The 9,185-nt window shown below is 37.2% G+C and overlaps 1 pseudogene; it reads right to left on the bottom strand.

The window, feature by feature from the left end:
• Nucleotides 1–896: 896 nt before the first annotated feature.
• On the bottom strand, nt 897–8,565 carry LOC123935181 (annotated as a pseudogene).
• Nucleotides 8,566–9,185: the final 620 nt, after the last annotated feature.

Raw genomic sequence — 9,185 nt, 5'->3', positions numbered from 1 at the left:
TGAAGTTCTCAAGTTATAATGACCTGGGCCCAAATCTCAGTTATGCCCTTACCAGTGATAACCTTGAACAAGTTATTAAACCTCTCTATGCTCAGTTGTTTCACATCTAAAATGAGAATGACCATGTCTGCCACACAGTGTTATTCTGAACATTAAATTAGCTAACACATGTGAAAATGATAGTGCAGTAGTACAGTACCTTGCCACATTATTCATTATTTTAAAGGCCCATGCCTTTTATTTTTATCAACCACACACTATTTCATCAATGTCAAATAAACTGTGCTTCAATTATTGAAATCACATTGATACTATTAATAACCATCTATATGTTTTTAACTGCATTTTTTCTGTTAAGAAATATTTTTACATTTTTTGAAGATTTTATTTATTTTTTAAAAGATTTTATCTATTTATTTGACAGAGAGAGACACACAGAGAGAGGAAACACAAGCATCAGGAATGGGAGAGAGAGAAGCAGGCTTCCCACTGAGGAAGGAGCCTGATGCAGGACTCAATCCCAGGACTCTGGGATCATGACCTAAGCCAAAGGCAGACTGGTTAACTGACTGAGCCACCCAGGCATATCAAAATATTTTTACTTTTTAAAGGACTTTATTTTAGATATCCCTTATAATTTGCAAATAGTTGTATTTTTCTTTTGTTGGTTGAGTCTGAAACTTTGTTGTTGTTGTTTAGTTTTTATTTTATAATCATAAACTTAACTCTGCAATCCAGCTAGACTTGGAGAGGAGTAAGGAAAACATGGATCCCATAAAACTGCAATGAGAGCCCAAAGATTTTTGGCTATTTTGAGTAGATGGGGGTGAAAGGGTGTTCTCCTGAACTGCAGAAGGAATGGTTTGGTAGTTAAGATAAAACACAAGTCAAATTTATTAGATTTGTCCACAATCAGCAAAGGGGATCTTGCTGGTCTTGCCATTCCTGGATCCAAAGCACTTCATGGCTTCCACAATATTCATGCCCTCTTTCATTTTGACAAAACCACATGCTTGCCATCCGACCACAAAGTCTTGGCAGTGCAGATGAAAAACTGGGAACCATTTGTGTTGGGCCCAGCATTCGACATGGATAAGATGCCAGGAACCTTATGCTTCATGATGAAATTCTCACCATCAAGTTTCTCCCCATAGATGGACTTGCTGCCAGTGTCATTATGGCATGTGAAGTCACCACTCTGGCACATAAATCCCAGAATAATTCTGTGAAACCAGGAATATTTATAACCAAATCCTTTCTCTTCAGTACTCAGAGCATGAAAGTTTTCTGTTGTCTTTGGAAATTTTACCTCCAAACAGCTAGAAGGAGATGCAGCCCAAGGGCTCACATCCATGGTGATGTCAAAGAACACAGTGGGATTGACCATGGCTGGGTGGTGGTATCTGCAAGGCCAAGTCCTTTTTATTAAAGGACTTAACTCTTTTTTACATTGGCTTTATCTTCTATAAACTCTCTTGCTTTATTTTTTCATATTTTCATGCTGTATACTTTATTTTATTTTATATACAATATTTTTCTTTCCTTTTTGTATTTAGGTATTTGGAAGAAATTAACCACTCTTTAAATTTACTTTTGTGTGTTAAAAAGTTGTACCTATATTTCTCTTATCAATTTTTTTTAAATTTTTTGTTTTTTTTCTCTCATCAATGTTAAGTTAAAAAAAATGATATTTCTTGATTTATCCCCTTCTCCTGAAACTATCTCTATTATAAATACAGTAACATTTTACATAGCTAGATATTCATAAGACTTGTTTTTCAACTTTGAATTTTAAAAGTTTAAACCAGGACATTTCTGATCTTGCTTACCTCATTTATTTTGTATTATATTGACCCTTTTTCAGCTCAAAGTTTTCTACTAAACTTGGGGTTTTGTTTTTTGTTTGTTTGTTTTTTGTTTTTTGTTTTACTTTACTTGGTCTGTTCTTCATGTGATTGGAAAGTTTGGATTTCCTAGATCCATTCTCCGTATTGTATTACATTTTTCCCCTTTTGTAATCTTTTCTATATTTTATTTTTTATTTTTTTAGTTTTTAATGCAGTGTTCAATGTTCATTAGTTCCTTATAACACCCAGTGCTCATCACATCATAAGCTCTCCTTAATGCCCATCACCCCACTCACCTCCCTTGCCACAGTCCTCGGTTTGTTTCTCCAAGTCAAGAGTCTTTCATGGTTTGTCTCCCTCTCTGATTTCTTCCCATTCAGTTTTCCCTCCCTTTCCCTATTATTCCTTATACTCCACATATAAATGAAACCATATGAAAATTGTCTTTCTCTGATTGACTTATTTCACTTAGCATAATACCCTCCAGTGCCATTCATGTCTCTGTATATGGTAGGTAGTCATTCTTTCTGATGGTTGAGTAATATTCCATTGTATATATGAACCACATCTTCTTTATTAATTCATCTGTTGAAGGACATCTTGGCTCCTTCTTCAGTTTGGCTATTGTGGACATTGTTGCTATGAACATTGGGCTGCAGATGCCCCTGATTTTCACTATATCTGTATCTCCAGGGTAAACACCCAGTAGTGCAATTTCTGGGTCATGGGGTAGCTCTATTTTTAACTTCTGGAGGAACCTCCATACTGTTTTCTAGAGTGCCTATATGAGCTTGCATTCCCACCAACAGTGTAGGAGAGTTCCCCTTTATTCACATCCTCACCAACATTTTTTGTTCCCTGACTTGTTAATTTTAGCCATTCTAATTGGTATAAGGTTGTATCTTACTGTGGTTTTGATTTGTATTTCCCTAATGGCAAGTGACATAGAGCATTTTTTTCATGTGCCTGTTGGCCATTTGTATGTCTTCTTTGGAGAAGGGTCTGTTCATGTCTTCTGTCCATTTCTTGACTGGATTATTTGGTTTTTGGCTATTAAGTTTGATAAGTTTTTTATAGATCCTGGATACCAGCCCATTATCTATTATGTCATTTGCAAATATCTTCTCCCATTCCATAGGTTGCCATTTAGTTTTTACTGTTTCCATCGCTATTCAGAAGACATTTATTTTGATGAAGTCCCAATAGTTCATTTCTGCTTTTGTTTCCTTTGCCTTTAGAGACATGTCTTGCAAGAAATTTCTGCAGCTGAGGTCAAAGAAGTTACTGCCTGTGTTCTCCTCATGGATTTTGATGGATTACTGTGCCACATTTAGGTTTTATATCCATTTTGAGTTTATCTTTGTGTATAAAAAAGAGAATGGTCCAGTTTCACTCTTCTGCATGTGGCTATCCAATTTCCCCAGCACCATTTATTGAAGAGAATTTTCTCCATTGGATATTCTTTCCTGCTTTGTTAAAGATTAGTTGACCATAGAGTGGAGGGTCCATTTATGGGCTCTCTATTCTGTTCCATTGATCTTTGTGTCTGTTTTTGTGCCTGTACCATGCTGTCTTGATGATCACAGCTTAGTAATATAGCTTGAAGTCAGGCATTGTGATGCCCCCAGCTTTAGTTTTCTTTTTCAATATTATTTTTTGGTTCCATGCAAATTTTAGGATTGTTTGTTTCAGCTCTGTGAACAATATTGATAGTATTTTGATAGGGATTGCATTGAATGTGTAGATTGCACTGGGCAGCATAAACATTTTCACAATGTTTATTCTTACAATCCATGAGCATGGAATGTTTTTCCATTCTTTTGTGTCTTCCTCAATTTTTTCATAAGTGTTATGACTTATGTTTCTAGACTATAGATCCTTTACCTCTTTGGTTAGGTTTATTCCTAGGTACTTCATGATTTTTGGTGCAATTGTAAATGAGATCAACTCTAGTTTCTCTTTCTTCAGTCACATTGTTAGTATATAGAATTGCAACTGATTTCTGTGCATTGATTTTGTACCCCGTCACATTGCTGAATTGCTGTATGAGTTCTATCAGTTTTGGGGTAGAGTCTTTGGGCTTTCCACGTAAAGTATCATATCATCTGCAAAGAGAAAGAGTTTGACTTCTTTGTCAGTTTGAATGTCTTTTGTTTCTTTTTGTTGTCTCATTACTGAGGCTAGGATTTCTAGTACTATGTTGAAGAATAGTGATGAGAGTGGGCATCCCTCTCGTGTTCCTGACCTTAAGGGGAAAAGCTCTGTTTTTCCCCATTGAGAATAATATTCAATATGGGTTTTTCATAGATGGCTTTTATGGTCTTGAAATATGTTCCTTCTATCTCTATATGCTGAAGGATTTTTATTAAGAAAGGATGTTGTCAAATGCATTTTCTGCATCAATTGAGAGAATCATATGGTTCTTTTCTCTTCTTTTGTTAATGTTATCTTTCATGTTGATTGGTTTGTGAATGTTGAACCAACCTTGCAGCCCCGGAATAAACCCCACCTGGTCATGATGGATAATCATTTTAGTGTACTGTTGGATTTTGTTTTCTGGTATCTTGGTGAATATTTTGCCATTCATGTTCATCAGGTTTATTGTTCTGTAATTTTCATTTTTGGTGAGGTCTTTGTCTGGTTTTGGAATCAAGGTCATGCTGGCCTCATAGAACAAATTTGGAAGTTTTTCTTCCATTTCATTTTTTGAAACAGCTTCAGTAGAATAGGTATGATTTCTTTTTTGAATTATGTAGCATTCCCCTGGGAAGCCATCTGGTCCTAGACTCTTATTCTGGGGGAGGTTTTGATTAGTGTCTCAATTTCCTTTCAGGTTATGGTTCTGTTCAGATTGTCTGTTTCCTCCTGTTTCAGTCTTGGCAGTTTATAAGTTTCCAGGAATGTATTCATTTCTTCCAGGTTGCCTAATCTCTTGGCATATAGTTGCACATAATATGTTCTTAAAATTGTCTGTATTGCCTTGGTGTTGGTTATGATCTCTTCCTTTTCACTCATGATTTTATTAATTTTGGTCATTTCTCTTTTCTTTTGGATAAGTCTGGCCAGAAGCTTATCAATTTCATTAATTCTTTCAATGAAACAACTTCTAATTTCATTGATCTGTTCTACTGTTATTCTGGTTTCTGTTTCTTTGATTTCTAATCTAATCTTTATTATTCTATTCTTCTACTTGATTTAGGCTTTATTCATTGTTTTTTCTCCAGGTCCTTTATGTGTAAGATTATCTTGTGTATTTGATATTTTTTTAATCTTTTGAGAGAGGGTTGTATTGCTAAGTACTTCTCTCTTAAGACCACCTTTGCTGTATCCCAGAGGTTTTGAACCAATGTATTTTCAGTCTCATTATATTCCATGAATTTTTTAGTTTCCATGAATTAATCTTCTTTAATTTCTTGGCTGACTCATTCATCCTTTAGCAGGGTGCTCTTTAATTTCTAAGCGTTTGAGTTCCTTCCAAATTTCCTTTTGTGATTGAGTTCAAGTTTTAAAGCATTGTGGTCTGAAAATATGAAGAGCATAATCTCAATCTTTTGGTATTCTTTGAGACCTGATTTGTGACATGATATGTTATCTATTCTGGAGAAATTTCCAGGTGCACTCAAGAAGAATGAATATTCTGTTGTTTTAAGATGGAATATTCTGCATATATCTGTGAAGTCCATCTGGTCCAGTCTGTCATTCAAAGCCCTTGTTTCTTTGTTGATCTTCTGTTTAGGTGATCTGTCCATTGTTGTGAATGGGGTGTTTAAGTCCCCTCCTACTGATGCATTATTATCAATATGTTTCTTTACTTTGGTATTCATTGGTTTATATCATTGGCTGCTCCCATGTTGGGGGCATAAATACTTACAATTGTTACAACTTCTTGTTGGATATACCCTTTAAGTATGATATAGTGTCCCTCTACATCTCTTACTACAGTCTTTGGTTTAAAATTCAAATTGTCTGATAATGAGGATTGCTACCGCAACTTTCTTTTGAGGTCCATTAGCATAGTAAATTGTTCTCCACCCATCACTTTCATTCTGGAGGTGTCTTTAGGTCTTATAATATGAGTCCCTTGTTGAAAGCATATGGATGGTTCTAGTCTGATCCCCTGTGTCTTTTGGATGGAGTGTTTATTCATGTAAATTCAGAATAATTATTGAAAAAGTTGAATTTAGTGCCATTTTATTGTCTGCAAAGTCCTTATTTATATAGATTGTCTCTTTTTCTTTCTGGTTTCTGTCTGTCCTGGAAACCCTTTATCTCTCCTTTCATTCTGAATGACAGCCTTGCTAGATAAAATATTCTTGGCTGCATGTTCTTCTCATTTAGTACACTGAAAATGTCTTGTCAACCTATTTTGGCCTGCCAGGTTTCTATGGATAGGTCTGATATTACCCTGATGTTCCTCCCTCTGTATGTAAGGAATGTCCGCTCTCTGGCTGTTCTCAGGTTAGCTTCTTTTCCTCTACAATTTGCAAGATTCACTATTATATGTCAGGGAGTTGATCTATGTTTATTGATTTGGGGTGGGGTCCTCTCTGCCTCTTGAACATGAATGCTTGTTTCTTTCCCAGAATAGGGAAGTTCTCAGCTATGATTTGTTCGAATATACCTTCTGGCCCTTCTCCTTACCCACCCCCTTTTTCACCCCAATAATTCTGACATGGGTTCATTTCAGGGCATAATTAATCTCTCAAAGCCTTTCTTCATGGGCTATTAGTTGTTGTTCTCTCTTTTCCTCAGCTTCCTTTCCATCAGCCTGTCCTCTAGATCACTTATTCTCTCTTCTGCCTTATTCACCCTAGCTGTTAGAGAATCTAATTTAGACTGTATCTCATTCATGGCATTTTTAAATTCAGCTTGATTTGATCTCATTTCTTCCCTTAGAGATTCTGTACTGTTATTTATGCTTTTTTCAAGCCTAGCTATTAATTTTATAATTGCTATCCTTAATTCCACCTCTGATATCTTATTTATATCCATATCAATTAGCTCTGTGGCAGAGAACATTTTCTCTGGTTCCTTCTTTGGTTGTGAATTCCTCCTTCTAGTCATTTTGCCCAGAAAAGGATGGGTGAAAAAATGAGCAGAGTCCAAAATATTAACCACAACCCAAGCAAAGTACACCCTAGACAAATCTGAAGCAAGCAAAGTACACCCTAGACAAATCTGAAGCAGTTGGAAACCACAGCAGAAAAGCAAACAAACTCAAAATGAAACAAGACAAAAGGGGGAGGTTGGAGAGAATATAATCTCACAGAGTTCACAAAGCAGGGTGATCCACTTGTTTCTGATTGAATTTGTCTCTGGGTTAGAAGACATTGCATCCCAAAACTGCAAAGAAAACAATATATATGTGTGTGTGTGTATATATATATGTATATATATATATATATATATATATGATTTTAATAAAGCTTAGTGGAAAAAGGACTAAAATGAAACATATATCTATAAAATGCAGATGTAAAAGTTAAAAGCAACTTTAAAACATAAGTTAGCAAAATAAGAATCTAGTTGGAATGTAGAAAAAGTAAAAAAAAAAAAAAGAAAGAAAAGAAATGGAAAATTTTTGACTGAAAGATAAATGAGTTGTGAGAAAACACCTGAAAGCTCAATATACTATTTTCCCCTGTTGCTAGAATTTTACAGTCTTGTAGGATCCATAAAATTGTAGTCTACCTGTTCTTCCAGTCTGTCTTCTGCGGGAGGGGCCTGCTGTGTGTTGCTTCTCAGGTGTCTTTGCCTGGGTGGAGTTGCCCCATGCCTTGTCAGAGGGCTGGGCTCAATGTTGCTTTTTTTTCCCCTTGAGGTTCTCTGAGCTTCTTCAAATGATCAGAACAAAAATGGCTGTGACCAGATCTCTGGCCCAGAGCCAAAAGATCATGGTCCATTCTCTTTAATAAACTCTTGGAGCAGTTTTTACTTTTTTGAGTGCTAAACTCTGCAGACTCTTGATGTGTGTGCCCACTGCCATCCTACAGAGGAAATTCCAGGGACCCATGAGTGCAGCTGCCCTTTGTGTCCTTGGGACATGAGCAGTTTTGGGCTCATGCACACAGCCTGTTACACTGTTCCTGGGTCACAGCTGTGTGCTGCCCGGCTGTCCTTTCTGGGGCCACCACCACCCTGATAGCTGTTGCCCAGCTGTGGGTGCAGCAGCTGCTTGCTCCCTCCCAGGGGATGGTAAACAACCCACATGTCCCAGTCCTTTTCAGGATGTTCAGGCAGAGCAATCACCCCAGTGGCCTGCCTCATGGATTATGTCAGCCTGAGCTGAGACTCCTTCCTGGGCTCGCTGACCAGTTTCCCACTCGACTGCTTGGGCAATCTCCCAGTTGAGGTGCCCCATTCATTCTGTCTCTCCTTGGATCCTGAGACCACAATGACCCACCTAGAATTCTGCCCTTTTCATTCCCTGAGCCCCATTGAGAAAGGGATGTTTCTCACTAGAGCAGACTCTAAGGTTTCCAATTTGTGTTCCAATGTTATATAACTTTCCGGTAGCCAGCTCATGGAGTATCCCCGCCAATTTTTATCTTCCTATATTTTCCTGCAGATTCATGACTCTGTACCACTGACCTTGCAAAAAGCAGTAATTTTCTACTTGTAAAGTTCCAGATATATTTCTATACATCTCACATTGAATTCATGGGTGTTCAGAATGGTTTGATAGATACCCAGCTAAATTCAAGGGACCAGATGAAATGAGGTCCTCTACTCTCCCATCACCTTGCCTCTTCAATTCATTTTGTAATAATTTTTTAAAAAGTATTCTTGGACATGACTCTGACCTCTAAACAGTTGACCTCTAAACAAGCCCTCCAATATTATTTTCCACATACACTACTGTACTCAAAAGGCATTTTCTCAACCTTCACAAAATATATAACTTATCTGTGATGTGGGATGTATGTGGATAAAATGGAGCTAATTAAAACCACAATAAACACTGACCAACATGTAGTTCCTAAAAAGGACTGAAATTGGTTTTTATAAGAATGAAGTTTTAAATGTCATATACATGCCTTGTCTTTCTATCTTTTAATGTCTGCCTACTTGGTGGAAGAATATCTTTTTTTTTCTTATTTTTTTTTTTTTTACAGAGAACACAAGTAGGCAGAGAGGCAGGCAGAGGTGGGGGGAAGCAGGCTCCCTGCTGAGCAGAAAGCCCAGGGCAGGGCTTGATCCCAGGACCCTGAGATCATGACCTGAGCCAAAGGCAGAGGCTTAACCCACTGAGCCACCCAAGCACCCTTTGGTGGAAGAATTTCTATATGGATGCCTTGAACTTGGTGTGTTTCCAGCAGAAATAAGGTTGGCAGGATT

This window comes from Meles meles, chromosome X (genome assembly GCF_922984935.1).
Source record: "Meles meles chromosome X, mMelMel3.1 paternal haplotype, whole genome shotgun sequence".
Lineage (NCBI taxonomy): Eukaryota > Metazoa > Chordata > Mammalia > Carnivora > Mustelidae > Meles > Meles meles.
Note: the sequence above shows the minus strand (reverse complement) of the source record. Positions and strands in the feature narration are given on the sequence as shown.